Source organism: Gobius niger, assembly GCF_951799975.1.
Source record: "Gobius niger genome assembly, chromosome: 8".
NCBI lineage: Eukaryota > Metazoa > Chordata > Actinopteri > Gobiiformes > Gobiidae > Gobius > Gobius niger.
In genome coordinates, this window is record NC_136859.1 from 24299828 (window position 1) to 24321703 (window position 21876).

General features: G+C 40.4%; 1 protein-coding gene across 1 annotated transcript in view; it reads left to right on the top strand.

Annotated features, from left to right (window-relative positions):
• LOC306966600 (dolichyl-diphosphooligosaccharide--protein glycosyltransferase subunit STT3B-like) overlaps nt 1-21876 on the top strand; it is a 62055-nt gene that overhangs the window by 905 nt on the left and 39274 nt on the right. The window lies entirely within an intron of this gene.

Consider the following 21876-nt stretch of genomic DNA (forward strand, 5'->3'; position numbering starts at 1 on the left):
AGTGGACTTTTGAATTAGATGTATTAGATAGGATGGGGGGAGGGCATGAGGCAAAGTAAACTAGGACGATAGTGACAGTTTGGTTTGACGCGCGCGCACAAAGCCACAAACAAAGCTAGAGTTAAGAGCTTGGGAGTCCTTGTTGCCCAAACATTAAATCGTTGCTTTGTCTCTTTATTGATCCTCAGCTTTCTTGACCCTGACCTTGGGCCAGTTTAACCAGTCAGACAGGCTTATTGCAGGGCAAATGAGTTACTGATTTATCCTGGTATGGTGTATGAATGAGAGTGTAAATGGGTGACTGGCTCCTTCCTGTAAAGCGCTTTGATTTTACCTTCTCAACTCAAGCAATTTATCCATAATATTCCATAATTTCCAATTTATGGGATCACAATCTTGCACTTTGTTGGTTAGTAAATGCTCTACAATGTAAATGTGTGTTAATGTAAAAGTGCACTGTCTCCTCAAAGCCTCTCCTCCTTCTCTCCACTTGCTCCCCTTCACAACAAACCTCTGTAGTAGGGCTGCAGCTAACGATTATTTTGATAATCGATTTATCTACCGATTATTTTCACGATTAATCGATTAATCGCTTGGCTGTGAAAGGTGCATGGAAATTGTATTTTTTCAATTTTTTGACCACATAAAGCTAAAGTGGCGCCGCTTGAGGACATGTTGATGGAGTAAACTTAAAGTAAACATTTGTGGGAGGCTCTTTGTGCTAATTCTGCTTTCTGATTGGACGAGGCAAAGACAGATATTTATGAAATTTACAATGTACAAAACACTGCAGACCCTCACTTTAAAAATGAAGTAGGTTTTCATCCAAAACACATAATTGTCATGTCATTTTTGCTCTATTTTAGTCTGTGTTTACTAGAAAACGATTAATCGATTACTGAAATAGTTGACAACTATTTTAGTAATCGATTAGTTGTCGATTAATCGATTAGTTGTTTCAGCCCTACTCTGTAGTGTGCTGTCCGATCTGGTGACCTGTCCGAACTAGTCTTAAAGCGGAGCTGCAGCGTGTTGCTTAGTTGGAGATTCAGCTGATGTATTTACCTTTCCTTATGCTGTGAAGGTGCGATAAGCTTTGCAAGAAATCGGAAGGTAAGGAAAGTGCTTCCTGGGGCTGTGGATGGAGCTCGGAAAAAATCAGAGGAACATTGTATAAGCTGCCATCGAGGCACTAAGAATAGTCACAGTGGAATATTCAGAGATTGCTCAAACATACACGGTGCCTCTAAACACTTCTCCAAGTCCACTGTAATATTTTAATTCTGACTGTTTTATCCATTTGTTACAAAGGCCAAGAAAAAAGAACAGTCAGATTCTACAAATAATGAAATACAATTGTTTTTTTGTTATGCAATTGTTGTTGTAGCTGTGCCTCAGATGTAAATGCAGTGAATCTTCTTGTATCTGTGTTGTGCACAGTGGTTGTGTGAAAAGGTTTCCAGGTGACAGCAGCAATAGCAGTTAGATTTAGCTGCAAGATTGCTCTGAGCGTTTACAGATAAGGAGTCAAAGCAATCAGAAAATGGGTCCTGTGCCACTTTTTTATGTTTCTGCTTGGCTTTGTGGGACTTTTGAGCTCCTTCAAACCACAGAGAGAAACTTGATGTATTCAGTGCTTCATCACAACACTTGCTGTTGCTTGTGTTGCCATACAAGAAAACCCACAAGCTTAAAGATGTCCAAGCTTTTGTTCATGCTCTAAGGGGCCATTGCCTTGGCCTAAGCCTGCGTTGCATCAGTGAAGTTATTTAATGATTATTGTGAGACCAGCAGGGAGGATTATGCTGCGATCTTCATGTCAGTCGGCTGTGAAGGGGACAAACGGGCAGAGGATTTGACTTTATCTGAGAAGCTAATGTGGCATGACATAGACTAAAATATTTTCATGGTTTTAAATGTTATGCTGAGGGCTGTGTGTAAAACTTGTTTGGTTAGATCAGATGTTAGTATTTTTTACTAGAGGTAGACGAGACCTGTATGTTTTTGTTCATGGCCAAGTATTGCAGTAAAAGCGAGAATTTTGGCATCAAACTGAAAAATACAAACTCCAACACTTAAACTTTGTTAAATACCTTTGCACATATTTATTAAGCAACTGAACAGATGCGCAAAATTTTCAAATTTAAATAACTGAAAACTTAACTTCCCTAACTTTTTAATAAAATGAATAAATCAGTTAAATAAAAAACTTGTACAGAAATGTGAATCATAATGCGAGCTCTGTGTATGAGCGTTGTGCATGCAAAGCTTTCACTGCTGATTGGCTATTACCCGTGCCCTGGCTCTGTGTGTAACCAGAGCGTGTCAACAATCAGATGGTGCTGTGGGTGGGACAATACTGGAGACGGCAGACAGAGAGACAGGGCTGCTCCAGAGCCAAAATAACCCAGTTTTTAATTGATCTCTTATTGGCCGCAAAGAATCGGTCTATCTCTACCTTTTTATATATGAAATTGAGAGTAGGTGCATTTGTAAAGGCCACACAAGGAACAAGGAGCACAAAGAACCTTTGTGTTTTGTATACGTGCAATAGTGAAATGTCCTGTGATAAACCCTGTAGATTAGATTATAGCAGAACTCAACCTTAGCTGCAACTTTTTTTTGACCGTTTTGAAATGTAGATTGTGGTTTGATTACATGACTCTGGACTCAAAGTCATCAGCCAAATCAAGCAAAGTATTTTTTATTATTGTTTATTTTTTAGCAATATCCATACATCTAAATTATGTGGCTTTTGTATTCAATAGAAACAGAATAATAACAATTATTGCAATGACTGGAAAGGGTTTGGTCACTATTCTGAAGGGTTGACACATTTATCTATGACAGAATGAAGTTGGAATATTGAAGAAGAAGAAGAAGAAGAAGAAGAGCTTTATTTATATAGCGCCTTTCACAGACATGGTCACAAAGCGCAGATTTCATTCTGAATTATGTTTAATAAAACGATCTGTGTTTAAGTGATTTAGAGAAATATTTCTATTGCAATATAATATAAACCAAGACAGAAAAGCAGAAAGGTGCTGGCTTCTTGGAAGAGCACCCGTTGGTACACACGTTTTTTCACACTTGTGGCGCCCACAGCAGTGCTCATTTTTTCCACTTTCATAATATAAACCAAATGACATTTTTCTCTTATCGTGCAGAGTCAGACCTTATTTGTGTGCAGGACATAAACTTTGTTTTGATTTGCACACTACCTGCCTCTCTCAGAAAGTCTTCAATTGGTGATAGACATGATCCTAGACCGGGGTGGGCAAACTAAGTCCCAGGGGCCAAATGCAGCCCGCCGAGCCTTTCAATCTGGCCCACAAAAGATGATAAAGCCTAACATGCATTGCCTTAAAGGCGGAAACGACACCAATATACGCATAACTGTGTTTAGGCAAACTGTAGTTGTTTGAAACGTCCCAATTCGAGCCCTGGTCTGGCCCTCTTGGCAAGTTCAAAAACTCAATGTTGCCCCCGCATCAAAAAGTCGGCCCATATCTGTCCGACATCATTCTCATTGTTAAAAAATGATGCCAGAGCAGCACCCAAGCAACATCTGATCGAAACTGGAACCACAGGGATCTGATCTTTACTGCTGCTGTGATGCGCCTTTTTATATGAACAGAGTCAGACTTCAGTGAGCTCATGGTATAAAAGTGTCAAAGACAATAAAGCTGTTTAAAGGCTTCTGAGGTTTGTTGTTCTTTCTGATCACTGAGCCGGCACTACCCCCTTGTGTCCACCCCCTGTAAGTTTGCTGTCAGGGGGTGTTAGCCATCTCTAAAAGCAGAGCTAACAGACCCATCGCTTTACTGAGCTCTACATCTGTGTGACTTTTTATTACACTATATTTTTTCTACAGACGCGCAAGACTATGCCGGTAAGATCTTTGATAACACAGTGAGAGGGCTATACGTTATGCTTCACAGCTAGAAGATCTACATCACAAGAATAAGTGACTTTTTTTGTGTGTGGTGATGAAAGGGCACGAGGCCCTGCACAAATCATTGCATTTTCTATAGAAAAATAAACTTTGAAGGCTCATAATCTGTGCTGCTTGAAAAAATGAGAACAGAAAAAGCAAGATTTCTAAAATTAGCCTTGTCGGCTTCATTTAATATCTTTGTTCTTTGATGTTTTTCTTGCTTAATTCCTGAACCACCTCTACATGTTTTCACTGGTCTGACGGTCAAACTCCTAAGCTCCTTCTTTGATTGAATTGATTCATTGACTCATTGTGTAATAGGCTTTTCTATGAGCTACTTTTTCAAAGCAAAACTAAAAGAAAGCTACTTATGCTTCAAGGATACATGTGTACAGTAAGTATGTGACTTAAGTGGGGTTCAATTCACCCTGGAGAGTTAGTGGCCAAGATGATATTTCAACAGTTAAAGGAATAGGCCACCGTTTGTAAATACTGAGATATGTTCTTACCTTAGCTTAGACGAGTTGATATGTAGCTGTCTGGTCTTTACGCGTGCCCTCAGTCACGTAAACAGAGCACAGACGGCGTTAGCATTTAGCCTCTCCTCTTCTCATCTATGGAATATGGCGATTTTCTAAGTGGATAAAAAGGGGAACTATATTGCAAAATAGTTCCCCTTTTTATCCGCTTAGAAAATCAACATGTTTAATTTTGTGTAACTATACTTCGTGTAAAGGCTGATGTCTCCTCTTGAAGCCTCTCCTCTTCTCATCTATGGATCTAAACGGAAATTAAGTTAGAAGCGACCAAGCTCTTTCCCTATTTAAATGCAGTTACATCAGCCTTTACACGAAGTATAGTTACAAAAAATTAAACATGTTGATTTTCTAAGCGGATAAAAAGGGGAACTATATTGCAATATAGTTCCCCTTTTCATCCACTTAGAAAATCGACATGTTCCATAGATGAGAAGAGGAGAGGCTAAATGCTAACGCCGTCTGTGCTCTGTTTACGTGACTGAGGGCACGCGTAAAGACCAGACGGCTACATATCAACTCCTCTAAGCTGAGCTAAGGTAAGAACATATCTAAATAAACAATAAACAACTTGAGTCTCTTCATACAGTTCAGTTTCACATGTTTGCAGATTGTGTTCAGCATGGTCAGACAAAAAAAAAAACCTTTTGAGTTTTTACCCATGCTACCTTGTCCTAAATTGCATGTTGGTCGCCTTGACCTTTGCACAAAGACTGAATAAGAAAAGGCGTTCACCTGCTGGAGCAAAGTAAATCAATGGGCACAGTGGAGCCAGCTCAGTCAATACATGGATCCTCTCCCTTGCTTGCGTTAAAGACTCTCGTTAAATGTCCCATTGTTGAGGTATACCGCTGCAGCTTGACAAAACACTGCTATTGTAGCTTCTGTTATTGAGCCTTGTGATTCATGGGAGCAGCTGAAATCCCCTTGTACTCCCTATTAGCTCCACTGAGCTCTCAACACTGGGGTCAGGTTAGTTTGGGCTTTTGGACAGGTCTGCAGACGCTCACTAAGAGGGGCTCTGAAATGTGATGCTGCTGTGGACCTGACCTCAGCCCCTGCCAAATACCTCCTGCCTTCAAACCCCCTACATCCTACTTCCTATTCCTACCCCCTGCCCAGCTTCCTCCTGCCTCACGCCTGTGTGGCTTAGAGACGAACAGCTTCAAGCATCCAGGCAAGTAGAATGATACTGTGCATGTCGAAGCAAAATGTCAGTTAATTTTGTAGATCAGATGGAGGTTTCTCTTGTGCAATATGACTGTGGTTCATCATCACGTTGGGTCAACCTGTCGCACGTTTAAGAAAAAGGGTTGATTTGGGAAATGTCTGAATATAAATATAATATAAATGTTAATTGAATCAGGGGCTACCAAACTTGACCAAATATTTTATCTCGTTTTACACAGAGATGAAACAAGGGTCATTCCTTTCAATGTTAATTCCGTTTTACATTGTGGTAAACTCAAAATCGCCTCATCTTATTTGATCTGGCTTGTCCAAACAATAGCACAACATTTTTAAGCCTGATTGCGATAGTATTAGCGCTGTCATCAAAAACATTCACACTGGTGATGATGGCCTTTGGGGGACTATTTGTTGCAGATGTTCGGATGAGATTGGATGACATTGAAAGTTTCTCCTCAGGATTGCTTTGCTCTAATTACTTGAGCTAATCTCATTGGTGTTACTGAGCTAGCAGCAGTTTTGGCAATGAAGCTTGTCCTCCGTCGTGTCTGCATCTTCACGCTGTCAGTGTTTTCAGGTGTGAAACATGCTAAGTCAGGAAAAAATGTCATTACTGACTATAGACCAACACTAAATTAGAATCCACCCAAAATAACAACAAATAACTACATTTCCAATTAATTTGTAATAAAAACCTTTAAATCTTTTGAATCATTGTTTGTGATATTTCTTCTTGGAGACGGTTAGTTTTGAGGTCTTGAAATGGTAATTCTTTGCCAGGTGTTTGACTACTACACATTCAAAGCTTAAACTTTATTACTGCGACAAGCCTAGTTGCCATCAGCTTGTATTTATAAAAAGCTTCTGAGTGCTTTTGTAGCAGAGATGCCCTGTCTGTTCGTCTTGAAACATGTTCTGGGGCCTGGGGCTGTTCACCTGTGGGAAACGCCAGACACCACCCCGAATCTGGGTCAAAGCTCTTGACAGGTTTATTTGAGAAATATCTTGCAAATGATCTTGTTCTATCTGTTGTCACTAATTGGACACATTTTAATAATAATAATAATAGTTCTAACGATGGTAAAGGAATAAAAAAGCATTTGTTCCCTGGTGCTGTAACAGATCTGAGATTTAAAGCAATGCTACACGCCTGGATGCATCAGGTGTTTGCCCACAATTCACCTAAACATCCGTTGAAAATAGCAGAAGTGAACAAATGTTTGAGAGACAAAGAACAGAGGCTTTATTTAACCTGCATTTTGCATTATTATAATCTCTTTTTTTTTGGAGTGTATTGGTTCATACAGTGAGGAAATCCCTCCCCTGATTACATGTGGTGTATCCTCATGTTCAGCTTACATAATGCTAAATCTAGTGTTTCATAATGCCACAGCCAGACGGGAGGTGAGTCATTTTGAGCTTCTGTTATAAGGAGGGAAGATAACATGAATGTAGTACTTGACTCAACCAAAATAAATCAAGTTGCAACTTTGCGAGCAGCAGTTATTTCGTTTTTTTTTAACCAAGCTTCGGTGTATTGGTTGTTTTGAGTTTGTAATTCTTAAAGCAAGATGAGTTTGCTTATTTTCATAACCACTTTTTCTGTATTTTGCTGCTTTGTTGGGTTGGTCGATGGAAGACAAAGGTCAGAATTAATGTCTCAAGAGGAACATTTGCCTTGTGAATTTCAAGCATTGCATATTGCATAAAGACGAGTCACGGGGCGGACCATCTCCGAGTCTTGCAACAGTTTCTCGGGGCTGGAGTACCAGTGGAGCAGGGGTCTCCAGCACCAATAGTTCTTCAGTCTTTTCAAAGTTGATCTCTCGAGGCTTTGTGCGTATAAAGCCTCAGGCAGGTAGTGACATTGTCATAATTTTGCACCACAATTTGAGTGTTTTTAATGATCTACTTGGGAATAGTGACAGGATAATGTTACGAACAAAGTGATTGCATTGTGATATCGTCTTGTGGGTCCTGTATCAAACTGAATTGAGCACGTTGAACACAGTATGCAAATTTATCTTTATCCCCATTAGTTATTACCACAGCAATAACCATTCTTCTGGGGGCCAACATTTGGATAAAGACCTTATTGTAATTAGGAGGAAACCAATCGCGAGCGTGCCGCGTCTGCCCGTCTTTGCTCTCCCTATCCATGCACCATGTTCTTACGCAAAAGCTGTAGTTTTACACAAACGTTCTTATCACCTAAGATCCCCATTGAAGTCTGCGCAAGGTGCGTTTGTGTAAGTGATTTTATTATGTGTTACGATGCTTGTGGGATGGCGACCCTGAGGCAGATCACTATGTCCAAAAAAAGCAATTACAGGAGTTTACTCAATCTGACAGAGATGATGAAACTGGACTGCAACCATCCCCTGCTGCTTCTGTTCAGCTTGATTTATCATCTGCTGGTTTTGGTGTCTGTGTTTAGTCTCTCTCGCCGTTTTGAAAGCAAACAAGTGGCAAAAGAGTGACACGAACGTGCCGGGAAAGCAACAGTACGACGATAAAAACACATGACTAAAGAGTGATGAAAAAGCAACCAAAAAGGGACAAAAACGTAGCGAAAACGCAACAAGAACGCCACGAAAATGAGATTTAAAAGTGACAAACGCGACAATAAGGCACTGAAAAAAGCAACGCGAAACACAACCCTGTGACAAATGTGACAACAATGCGTCAAAGGAGTGACAAAGATGTGCTGGAAAAGCAATAATAACGTGACTAAAGAGTGATGAAAAAGCAACAAATTAAGAAAGAGCGTCAAAAAGGTTACAATCTGTTTCGCAGGTCTTAGCTTTCAAATGAGGCGTTACACTGGCCTATAGGCTGTAAGCTCGCAGTCGAGAAGCTTTTAAATTTGGGTAAAGCTTGAACTGGAGAAAATACGCTGGGTTAACACGGGTGGTGAAGAGTTCAATAAAACAAGCTTCAGAAACTGCTGGCATATTATAACAACATGCACAGTAATCTTTCCTAAATACAATGATTCTGCACAGAGTTCATTAAAAACAAATAATCAAGACAATCAGTTTGGTCAATAGCCCAAGCATTGCCAAAGTTAATTGGCAACAAACTGGCAGAAAAGTAATAGCTAATAATTACTGTTATTCAATTCCGGTCTCAAAATCCGGCTTTGAATATGCTGTACTGAACTTATATTTTCATGTTAGGTTCTTATTTGTTATATATTACTGACATTGTTAAAATGAATAACCAGGAAATGACCCTGATCCTAAATCTAACTAAGCTTATCTCCTTATTCCGCCCCGCCCACTTATGCCTCTTTTTGAACAAGGGGGAAAAATGCGCCGCAAAAATCCGGTGTGCAGTAGATTGATTTGTGTAAAATGTCCGATGTTCATTTGCACCAACAGGCCAACACTGCTCTGTTTCTGTGGGCGGCCTGGAAACGGCTTTGTGCCCGTGTAGTAACTGATTATCTCTCGACGTCTGCCGGCATATGTAAACTAATACGAGATAAGGAGCGGGCACAGTGAATGGAGGCTCCCACGGGAACCTCCGGCGTAAGGTGAATTGCTTAATGCAGATATTAGTTAATAGCTAATTTACGATTGCTAATTTATCATTGCTGTTGTAATTTCACACCGATGAGTGACAGGTGGTGTTTTAGATTGATTTTTCCTTTTTTGCCCCACAATTGCCTTTTATTTCGTACAAACGAGGCCTGGAGTGGTTTGGTGTCGGAGTTGGCTGTAGTTTACTTTTTGCATCATGTCTTCCCTAATTGTTTTTTTTGCCCTTTAGCTCCTGTCTTTCCTTTTACACTGAAAAACTTTGTGATTGACGTGGCAATTGGAAGAATGTTTACAGAGGTTGACTGACAAATTCAAAATAAAAACGTGCAGATCCTTGGCCTGCCACTCTTTTACCGATTGCTCGTAGTCAAGGTGGTTGATAACTTATACTTGGAGCCAATATTCGTCTCTTGCGAGTCACTACAATATGCCCAGACGACAAAGAGCTTACACAAACAGGGGTAGACTGTTTTCAATAGTATATTTTCACACTTTCTGAACTGTTGATGGTAAATAATGCAGCATTCAACCACAAAAAAGCAGACACAAACATTCTCCATCACTAGTCAGTCATCAGCGCTGCTTACTCTTGAGTAGTTTACAAAAATACCACTTACAGAACAAGCTTTATTCAATAAAATGTTTTGTTTTGTTTTCCCCCCTTTTGACATTTATCTCTTTAGAGGATCAATAAATGCTGTTCGTATTACTCCCATCCTGGCTCCCTGTCCAGACATTTGTGCAATCGCGATCATTATACAGTAAAATCCAGACGTAACTTTTCTGTGAGCTGGCTGGAAACTACTTTGCGACCTTGATTCCAGCTCCTCTCTCCGAGTGTATTCCCTGGGGGATGTTTCCTGTGGAGTTTAACAAACTTGGACGTTCTTCCTCTGCTGTATATGACCTCCAGGGACTATATTGAGAGGCACGAGCAGTCGCTGTGCAACTGCATGGACCTTAGCTCCCTTGTTTACCACCCACTCTCCCTCCATCGTGCTGTGTACCCTCTGTCAGCTCCTAATTGGCCCCACTTTAGACTGCCTCTCTGTGTGGAGGTGAGATGGTCCGACCCTGCTGTTCAGAAACAGTCCTCCTCCAGCTGGAAGTGAACCGCTAGACCTTTTAACAGCAAGTTTGACTTTTCTGTGTCGACAAAGGGCTTTCTGCTTTCAACTCGTCACAGAGCTGTCATTGGTGTCTGATGGGGAACCTTGCAGTGTGTGTGTTCTCTTTTAACGAAGTATCCTGAGCAGATTTTTCCTTTAAAAGTATCAGTATGTCAATATAGCTACCTGTCAGGTATGTGCTTGAAAGGCGTCTAACTTTGATACACCCTAACTATGTTGCCAGTGCTTTGAACTTTATCATCACAGCACTATTTGCCTCCTACATACAAGCAACCTTTTGAATGTTTTTACATTGTGAACTTCTTGATACAAGTTATCCTAACTTGGTGCTGGCACAAAGACTGTATTGCTTCATTTTGTTAGTCCCAATAGATTATTTTTTTTACTTTTTCAATATTTTTTTCTTTTTAAAATCATACTGTGTTTAATTCTTCATTGAAGGCACAGGGACACACATTGGTGGATGTCACTGTCGCCGCCAAATATTGCCTCTAAAGATGAAACTTTAAAGCCCTTTAACTTAAACTGTTGCGGTCTTGTAGCTGCTGCTTTTGTGCTATGAAACTGTGTGGAGATAAGCCTGCGATACAGTGCGATTACTTGTGCATGCGTGACCTTGACCGTTAAATACTCAATATTTTTGTAATTTTTATCTTGGTCAGTAAGCAAAAGGGCTGATGGATGTGGTTGAGGATTGCAGCTTCTCCTCTCCTCTGTTCCACTTACATGCCTTAGACTCCACTCTGGACACTCTAATCACACCCATGTTTACTGTGTTCACTGGCGCACATCAGTCTGGTTGAAGCCATATGTTTGATTATATAGATGGTGTGTCCCAGAGAAGCTGCCTGTGATTAGATGTATTGTGTGCCAAATTATTGTGACAGTGGCTGACATGATATTCTAAAGCAACAAAAGAGAAGTTGGCCTGTTTAACCTTTAAAAATATAAGGTTTCCTGTCGTTGAAAGACATGCTTTTAAATGTCGTTTTTGCCTTTTCATTTTACACATGCACATTTTTGCTAGTTTTCGAAAGGTTGTTCCAGCCTTGACTTCACTGACTTAAGATCCCCTGAGTTTTATAATGAGAACATTGAATTAGCCATGAGTCATATTGACTCTGGAATCTCTGCGATAATGTCCCTTTCAATCAAAACATTATACAAAAATAATAACTGTAAGATATGTTCAAATCCCAATACCTCCTGATCTTCTGACATTGAAGAAGCTCATTGAAAAAATGCCACAGCCAATGCGTGCTGTAATCAAAGCTAAAGTTTTGAAAACTTTGTGTATTGACGTGGCGATTGGAAGAATGTTTACAGAGGTTGACTGACAAATTCAAAATAAAAACGTGCAGATCCTTGGCCTGCCACTCTTTTACCGATTGCTCGTAGTCAAGGTGGTTGATAACTTATACTTAAGTACCCAGTATTGGTCCAGGTGAAGAGTGTATGCGGATATCTGGATGTGAGAAAGGTGGGCCATCCACAAGGAGTTATTTGTTATGTTTTACACTGGAGCTAATCCTGTTGTCTTTTTGTGTTTCCTTTTTTATGAGACGTGTGTGTGTTGTTTTTTTGTTGTTTTTTACTTGCATAAAATTGCTCATTTGCTTCTGCGTCCCCTAGTATTTGTTTTACTTTATCCTTGAGACAACAATATGCTTTTCAGTAATGACTATCTGGTTATCTTCCCATTTGCCTCAAGTTCACCCTGTGGACTCTCACCTGCTACCTTTTCCACAAACATAAATAACTTCTATTTCGGAGCAGCCAATCCCATGCCTGCATTACATTTTCTATTTGTAGAGGATGCTCTCTGTCAAATTAAACCAGGATGTCAGGTGTAATCATTTCTGCGCTGTGTGTTATTATATAGACCTTTTTTTCCTTCGATTTCACTTGATAAACAAACATGCACAGCACACTGCCTCGAGGCTTGTGCTATTAAGTGGCTCCCACTGTTTCCACCTGTTATCAATCTCACTTTGCTTTGGTTATGTGAGCCGACGGTACTGTACGGTAGCAGGTACAGTGTTGTGCTAGATTGCAAATGTAGCTCTGTGAATTGTTCGAGGACCAAAATGGATGAAGATAAAGAGAAATTGAATAGTTGAGTGACTGTTTTGAAAGAATAGAACATTAATGGCTTATTTGTTAATAATTGTCTATTATTGTCTTGACTGTCATTTTTCAGCACAAAGAATCAGCAAACAACAGTGTTTTTTTTTAATTACTCAGCTCCATTTTCACTTTTGTCTTTCATCAAGGCAAGGGCTTTTTGTCGTCAATATTTAATTACCTGGCCACAAAAGTGTTATTCAATTACTTCGGCTCTGTAGGAGTAAGTATTCACCTTGAAGAAATATAACAAAGCAAGAAGACAGTTTTTATTAGGGTGAAGTCACTACTAGGTTTATAACAAGTTGTCTTCTATGTAAAAATAGCTTTGACCTTATTGTCCATTCATCATCTTTACAACGGATATATATGCTGTAAAAAGAACCCTATGATCCTTTTATCTAATCTGAACATTTCACCACCGTTCTTTACAGTTTTATTTTGCTGGACATATAAGCCTCTAAATCTTTCTGCCCAATATTTTATATGCCCCAAAATGCAATGTATCCACTTGTGAGGGGGATTCATATTTCTCTGTCACTATGCAAAATGCTCGAGTGCGCTCTCCTCTCGCTTGAAGCAGAAACTCAGCACTCATAAATTAGCCATGCTTCAGTGGGTCAGCCAACTACAGTACGCTTTGGCAAGTGTGTACTTCGGGAGTCGTGGTGGAGCAAAACAGAGGTGTTGTGTGGGTTCAAGGGGAATCCCAATTTCCTGCAATTTGTGTTTTTATTGATTGCATGAAAGTAATTAGTACCCGTAATTACGCTCTATTTGTGCTGAACTGATACTAGGGAATTTTCCATTAATACATCAAAAAAATAAATATATATTTTTTTGTAATATTGATCAGCACAAGCTAAAATACTTTATTTTATGAGGAGGTATAATAACTATGGCTCCATGATTGTTTCAGGATTTTGCCTTTCAGCAGGGACTGTTTCCTTCAGCCACATGAACCTAAAAAAAAAGGCTCTCAAGAGTATTGGTCTTACTGAGAGTAGAGACTGTAAAGTGTTAAGTCTAACTCTTTCTGACAAAAAATATTAGTCTTGCCAGTAACTAAGACTATGAACCTCATTTGGGTATCCCAAAATGTACATTTTGTGATACATTGTATTCTTTTTAGTTACAATTTGGGCTGTGATGTTACTATTTCAACTAATCGTTCAATAAGTGACGGATAAACAATATATTTTTAGGCTCAATATTTATCATCTGTACATTTATTTGCGTCCTTGTCACATTTTTCTAATGTAATACTTTATTTTTCCCCCTAAGTAGTATTACATTGTATTTCATGTTTCATGTTCATATTAGCTTAGAGAGTTCGCTTCGGCGGCATTACAAGGTCTTCAATAGTATATATATAATATTTTGTGGCTCAATATATCGAACTTGGTTTTCAGTTATCATGACAGGCCTAGTTTCTATGCAATACTAATAGTTTTTTTACAGAAGCAAAGCTGCATGTCTGCGCTATTGGCCAACGTCCTCTCAACAAAAACAACACCTCGACAACACCCCAACATTCACATGAAAACAAATTGATCTGATCATTAAACTGATCTTACAATGCTCAGAATTACTAAATTAAAATAACTCTGCAACTGCATTTCAAGATAGCAATTCAACCAAAGTTTTATTATGCAATCCAGGATTTGTATTTCTTGAATGGATATCCAGCAGTATATCCACAATATCTCCACACCACTACCCCCTTGTTTGTGTCTCACTTGTTCTTCCCAGTGGTCTTCTCTTCAGATCCACATCAAAGCTGTTAACAAGAAACTGACTGCTCCACTAACTCCTCATCAAAGCTGCACTGTTATCCTGATTAAATGTACAAACAAAGGCAGAAATTATCATAATGGCCGTGCTCCCTCTTCACAGCTGATGAATCTTCTAATGTGACAACAAACAGGGCTGGTCGGTGTTAAATATTTATCAGGAGTACGTACACAGCAATTGTCCCACTTTGCAACCCGCTCGCAGCACACAAAGGAACATGTTATTGTTCTGCTATAACATGAAGACAGGAGAATTCGGCGCTTAATTTAGTCTCATTTAAAACTGTGTGGTGCTATGCATACGCTCAAAAAGGGGATGGGTCAAGATTAACCAGTTTTACGATTATCACAATTAGAAAAGGACGCGGTAGGTTTAACTTATGAATTTTAGAAACCACAGTTTCAGGATGCAAGATGCAATCAAAATACTAACGCGCTCGTCTCTGCTCAGCGTAATAAAGAAAAGTGAAAGCAAGAACTCATGATAATCAACTGTTCAAGCGAGTCCCGTTACTGCACTTCAGATAGACAAGTTTCTTTCGTCTGTTCATGAAAACATCTGACAAATAATTAAGTAGCAGTGCAGCATTTTTATAACATAAAACCTCGCCTAGATTGTGGCCCAATGACATGTAATAAATTCATTATGGTCATTATGGTCATTATAAAGTAGTAAAGTTGACATTGTTTTGTATAGTCAATGTATGTATTTTAATGCCAGAGAGTTTTTCAGCATTTTGACAGTTTTTTCAAGACCCACAGAAAATTGAGTTCTAGGTCTATGCCAAACCCACCAAAAGAAAGATTAGACACTCTTCTTTCATCTAAAAAAAAGTTTGTTTGTACCTCTTTCCATTCTTTAGTAATCGTCCATAGAAAATAGGTGAAATCACCCATAATGCTGGTTTCTGACAAAAAGCAAAGAAAACAAGCTTTTTGTAATCAAGCAGAACAGTAACTTTGATGCTCATATTTTTTGCTTTAGTGTAGGGATGCACCGATTCCAGTATCGGGTATCGGGCCAATACCACATGCTTGTACTCATACTCGTACTCATTCATGAGGTCCCGATACCATTTGACGTGTGGCCAGCGCACCTACGAGGCGCACATCTCAGCTGAGGAGAGAAAATAGCAACAAACTGGAGAATTCTTTAGTGGAAATACAATATTCCACATAGAGCTGACTTTATTACAGACTGCTCTTTCTAAATCAGAGTCTGTGCTGGATTTATCCATCCATCCATCCATTTTCTTCCGCTTTATCCGGGGCCGGGTCGCGGGGGCAGCAGTCTCAGCAGAGATGCCCAAACTTCCCGATCCACACACACCTCCTCCAGCTGTTCTGGGGGGACCCCGAGGCGACACCAGGCTAGCTCGGAGACGTAGTCCCACCACCGTGTCCTGGGTCTTCCACGAGGCCTCTTCCCACTAGGACATGCCTGGAACACCTCCCGCGGGAGGCGATGCGTGCTGGATTTAACCAGAGCTTAATGTTGTTAGTTCTGCAGGGTGGAGTCTGCAGTGTTTACAACATACAGGCTAACGTTGCTAACTCGCGGCTAGCAGTTTTGGCCATTCTGACGCCGTTTTATGCCCAGGGGTTTATTCATCTGAAAAACTAACCCAGCGACTAAAAGTCCTCAGAAAATCCAAATTAAAGAGATGCAGCATGTCCATATTGAGCGAAAATGAGCTGCAGCAGAACAATGAAAACGCTGTTGAAGAAAATGCCTTGTACTCGTATCGGTATTCGGTATCGGCAAGTACTCAAATCAAAGTACTCGTACTCATATCGGTTTTAGAAGTGGTATTGGTGCATCCCTACTTTAGTGACACCTCAAACATCTGAACAGTGGTTTCCATCTATAAAACAGAAGCACACTCGTGCACAGCTCGTGTTCTTCTCTCACACAAGAGAGAAGCAAAAAAAAAAGAAAGTGCTTCTCTCTCGTGTGCACTGAGATAAAAGGCGCCGCCGGACGCTATGTCCTGATGCAGGCTCGGGGTTAGCATAGCAAAGCTATGTTTTTTTTTAAGTCTGCTTCCTTGATCCCCATTTTCCACCTCCTATCCAAAACCTGTTCATGTGTAACTTGCCTGTATTTCCTTAGGTTTCGCCATTCTTTCTGGATCTTCTACTCTTGTTGCCATTGTCATTCCCTTGTCTGAGACCACATCAGATCAAAACAAGTAGCCACGGTTACTACTACTTCTGACCTGTGACCTGACCTATGATCGCATCCACATCATTGGCAATCAGGGTTTGGATTTCAATTAACGTCTATAGACGTCATTGGCTATCAATGAGTTAAAAAGCATTGTAAAGACAAAAACTGAGACACTGAACTGGTTTTACCAGACCCTCGTACTCATTGCGTTTCGTACAAGGGTCTGGACCTTCACAATTGAGCTCCGTTATCAGGTGGGAGGTGAACTCCTTTGAAACGATTGGATCTGATTTTCGCTAGCGTTTGGTCGTGACGTTTGTAATGCGCCCGAGTGGGTGAAGCATAACTCTTGAATTTTAATTTCTGGATATTTGGGAGCCGAGCAGGAACGCATTGAAGAGCTTCCATTACTTTCGTATCCGCCGCCATTGCCAAACTACAACCAGCAAATGTGGGCTTGATGTCACCTATAACCCCCGCCTCCCCCTCTTGCTGAATGGCAGGTTGAAATTCAACCGATGTAACGCGGCCACTGAGATCAGACCCAGAGGTACGTGTAGGGAAATTATCATTGACTGGAGTTTACGGATGGCTAAGGCTAGGCTAGAATATTCTTAAAATTGCAATTTTTTATCTCACAAAACCCATGACTCAAAAAAATTAATCGTGACACTCCCCCTACCTGAAGCTTTTATGGTAGGGCTGGGATGATATTCTTGTCACAATACAAATAATACATGTTTGCCCTTTTGAACTTGTTGCAAACAATCAGAAACAGGATTATGATATGGCTGGCTAATATCTCTATCTGATGTTCATTGGGTTCGCGCTTCGCACCTAGAATCGGTGCGAGTGAGTGAGAGACAGTGGCCATGATGACAGTGTTGTTTGGGTTTGGAACAGGATTAACCAGGCCTGGATAAGGAGATTGCGATAGATGGCATTGAGCCCGTTGACCTCGTGGCAAGGAAGACGGTGTCCACCAGTAATGCCTTTGTTTGTGTGTAATAAGGGCCTCTGAATGAAATGAAACGTGTGAATAAAAAGTAGGTCCCGCTGAACTCAAACCGTGAAGGTAACCATAGAAACTGCATCCAAATACAGTCAGCAGCAAAGCTAGAGTCATAGTTTCTGGCGGGGAGTAGGACACAATAAGGAACGCGGCGGTTTTCCCATTTAGGCGAGGCTATTATGGAATCTTTTGGGTTTGCGGTATTTGAAGGACAAATCACCCCTATCTTTTATTATAATATTTCCTCATGGTTGTTTCCTCGCACAGCCCTGATTAATCTCTACCATGCGCAAATCCAAATGTCAAACAGAACAACCACCATATGATCTCTGGGCTTTGCTCTAACAAGATATGGTCGAAGTCCTTCTCTCAAATCAGGTGCCAGGATGGATTATTTACTTGGTCGATCTATGCAGTGTCCCTCTGATGTCGTTGGTGTCATGGATAGTGGTGGTGTGAAGAAATTAAAACCCAAAATGCAGGGCTGCAACAAAACCGGTGATGTTTAATGAAGGACGAAAACTAAAATAACAATATCCAGAAGTAACCAAAAACTCAAACAAACTGGGGCTGACGTAGACCATGACGCGACAAAGGACAAGGAACACGCGTCAAAATAAAACACAGGACGAGACCAAAGACAAGAAAACATACAAAAACAGGGGAACAAAAGGTGAATCGTGACAGTTGGCCTGTTTTGTCCAATATAGCGGAATATTATTAGTGTGAGCTTTAGGTGACATGGATTCAGGCCAGAAGAAAGCAATTGGGTCTACTTTGCTTGGATACTTTTTAATTCTTAATAGTTTTTTCCAATTCCTTTGTAACTACTCCATGGAAGGAAAATTATGCATCAAGTTTTGTTTACACTTTGAATAACAGCAGTCAAAACCCATGCCGATATGAGAAAGATCGGAGGCAAAAGTCCAACCAAGGTTTCCAAAAAATAATAGGTCCATTGAGTCGCCTTGTGTACAAAATGCGCGGTATAAATAAAGTTGCCTTGCCGTGATACATACTTAACATTGGGAAGAGCATGTACCCCTGAACTAGACAATTGCTTTTGCCCCATCATTAACATTGGGAAAATGAAAGAAAAGCTTTGCTACAGCTTGGACATCTAACAAACTGTTTATTTTCCGAATAAATCAGTCATATTGACAGTCAGCAATGTTTGTCAGATGAGTACATTCAGACTATTAAATCGTGTATTCCCAGCAGCTGTAGCCTATATTCCCCATAAACCATTATTATATAGTGCTGTAAGTGCATTGACGAAGCAGAAGTCCTCCAGCAGTCTGCAGAGCTTTCAAAGGAAATGAACTCATCACTCACTTCAAAAAACAGTTAAAAAAGGAACTTCAAATATTGCATCTCTCGCTGTCTGGGACCAGAGCAAACATAATCTGAGCGTGTATCTGAATTTATTTATCTCACAAATGCCCAGAGTGCTGCAATTTACTGAGGGGGGTGTGTTTGGTGGCTGTCTTGCTGACATTTGACTAGAAAATGTTGTTCAGTCATTTAACTTGGGGGGAAATTGAACTTGTGTGTCCGGTGGCCTCGGAGGACACCTCAGAGTTTGTTCTTAAATGTTAAAGTGATAAGCGTTTGCCCACAGAGCCAGAGGGAAATTGCATTTTGCTGAGTTTTGAGCTTGTTTGCTTGTTGTATATTAAGCGCCTTATAATGCACAGTGACAAACACAACTGAAAAAATGGAACCTCACCACCGGCTGCAATGGTCAGTGTTGAGCAGGACAGGATGGAAGAAGAGATAATGAGGAAGTAATAACTACACCAAAATGAATCAAAGCAAATGATGTTATAGCTCTTGGATATGTCCCGATCCTTTAGATAAATGATTGAGGGATTTTTTTGAATGCATTATGCAATTTATCTGTGTTTAGAGACAGTTTAGTGCAAGGGTCCCCAACTAAGTCAGCTTGAGGTCCGCAAACTTTTGTTTCGTAACTTTCGACATATATCCAGGGTCCGGACATATGCAGTCATTGACCTGGAAAATGTTAAAACATGAACACAGGTTGTCTATTTACAAAGCAGAACTGATAAATGAATCAAAAATGTTGCCATCTTCTTTCAATGTTATTTAATGTTTAATTCAGCCATAGAAATTAAGTATATTGAGAGGATGAAAAGGCTTCGGGGTCCGGACTAAAGCCGGTTGGGGACCCCTGGTTTAGAGAGTTGGTATGGTAATTGGTTAAAAAATTGTTTGTACAGTGCTAGATAATCGCAAAAACTCTCAACAGCTTGTTTTTTTTTTTATAGATGATGGACAAGGGCCCAGGGACAGAGTTAATGCACATACTTAATGGATACTCCGAGAAGAGACTCTATTATTGTGACGCAAAGTGCTTCAACCTGTGCCTTTCTGAAACTCACTCTGAAGATTTAACACTGGACCGAGTATTTGTTTTGCTACACTGGCTTTCTGTACAGCATTTACCTTCAGTAAAAAGGTTTTTCTGAACAAATGCATTTATTCTAAATTCTATCAACAGTAGATGTAATCCAATGTAGCGCTCATGCCTTACAACATGAAGGTCCCAGGTTCGATCCCCGGCCAGGCCAGACGGGGCCTTTCTGTGTGGAGTTTGCATGTTTTTGTGTCTGCGTAGATCTCTCTGGGTGCCCACAATTTCCCCTACAACTAAAACCATGCACAATAGGTCAGGATGATGTGTGAATGCAGCCATGCTTCTGATGCAACTAAATTCCTTCCTTTCTTTACTGATGTCAGGTTGCGTTTGACTTTGATAAAAGTAGCTAAACCACTACTGACACGCAGAATCCATTTTATGCCACTTCCAATCCCTTAGTGTTGAAAGGGCACAGTGTGAAACTTTCTTTTGCCTGGCTTACCTTTGTGCAGTCCATAAGTCTTGATTATATTTCCCATTGCCTCTTTTTGAATGGCCTCCGCTCCTCCTCCTACTGTGATGCTTGGTAAGCTGCTTGAAGAAGCAAAGCTACTACTCATTAAATAATCATCATGACTGCAATGGGCTGAGGCTGTGTTGTTGTTGGGCTGTTAGTGCCACAAACCGTCCAACCAAAGCAGCTGCAGACCAATGCTCTCAAATCGGATTTATAAACAAGATTTCTTTTTACACTTTGCAGCGCTGTGATGTAAATTCATTGGGACAGGACTTTGATGTTGGGGAATAGATGTGAATATGAACCTGGAGTATAGACTTGCTTTAGTTCTCATTGTCAATGTGGATATTAGGAATCAAGATTTTATGACCGTGAGTAAATCGTTATGGAATGTTGGACAAAACGCAAACTCACTGGCGGTAAATGTGTGTGCCATGGGAGGAAAAGAGTTGAGAGTAAGAAGTTGTCCACTGAAAATAATCAAGGATGAAATTGGATCCAACTGAGGTTCACTGGTTTATAGAACAGGGTAAAAATATCGAGTCAACTGTAGTGTCCAAATTAATTATCTTTTCCTTGTCCCCTGGTGATGAATTTGAAGTTCTCAGATGACGCGTTTGCTTATTTCTCAGCTCAGAAAAGAATGTTCAAGGGGATGAGGTCGATTAGTTTTCAGTTTGATCACACTGTATGAATCCTCAAGGAAATGGTCTCCCCATTTTCTGGCATCATAGGTGAAAAAGGTCTACTGGAACATATATGAGATTGTTGGGCCGGCCCAAATACTATGTTGGCAAAGATGACAAAGCGTGTATTAATAAAGCCTTATTTGACAGTGCATCCATTTTAATTGGTTGACTAAAAAAAGTCACTCCCCACATGAATCCTCATGGTTCTTACATATTTGATATTGCCATTGTCCAGAGAGGAAGCTTTTCACAAGTCTGGGCCATAGCAGTCAGCAAGGAAATCGCTTCGAGCTGACACATGGTCCCTTCTCAACTCTACTGTGCCTCTCACCTCTGTCAGCAGCTTCCAGGGCTCAGTTTATCTAAAGGCCCCCCTTTGTTTTTTGCAAAAGAAAAAAGGATATTAAAATGATTATGTAGCTACTATATAACCTTGCCTGTAAGCTGAATTCTTATATTTGAAACTCAAAAGAATCAGTCCTGTGCATCTCGCTCAGATTTGTTTGAATCTGCACCAGCAGTGGTTTGATCCAATCTCTTGTTTTAAGAAGGCGGTTTTACATTTGCTGACAACAGGCACTCAACACACCCTCCGTTTTTGCATACTGAGATTTCTTCTCTCTTATCTTGGCTTAGACGAGTTGATGTGTAACTGTCTGGTCTTTACGTGTCAGTCACGCAAACAGAGTACAGACGGTGTTAGCAAAAGCCTCTTCTCCTCTCCTCTATGGGGCCAAACGGGGGTGAAGTAGGAAGCAACCGAGCTCTTCCATGTTTTCCCCAACTATATTGTAAGGCGTAATAATAATACCTTAGTAGCACTTCGACGTCCGTGCAGTAAAGTCGAAGAGC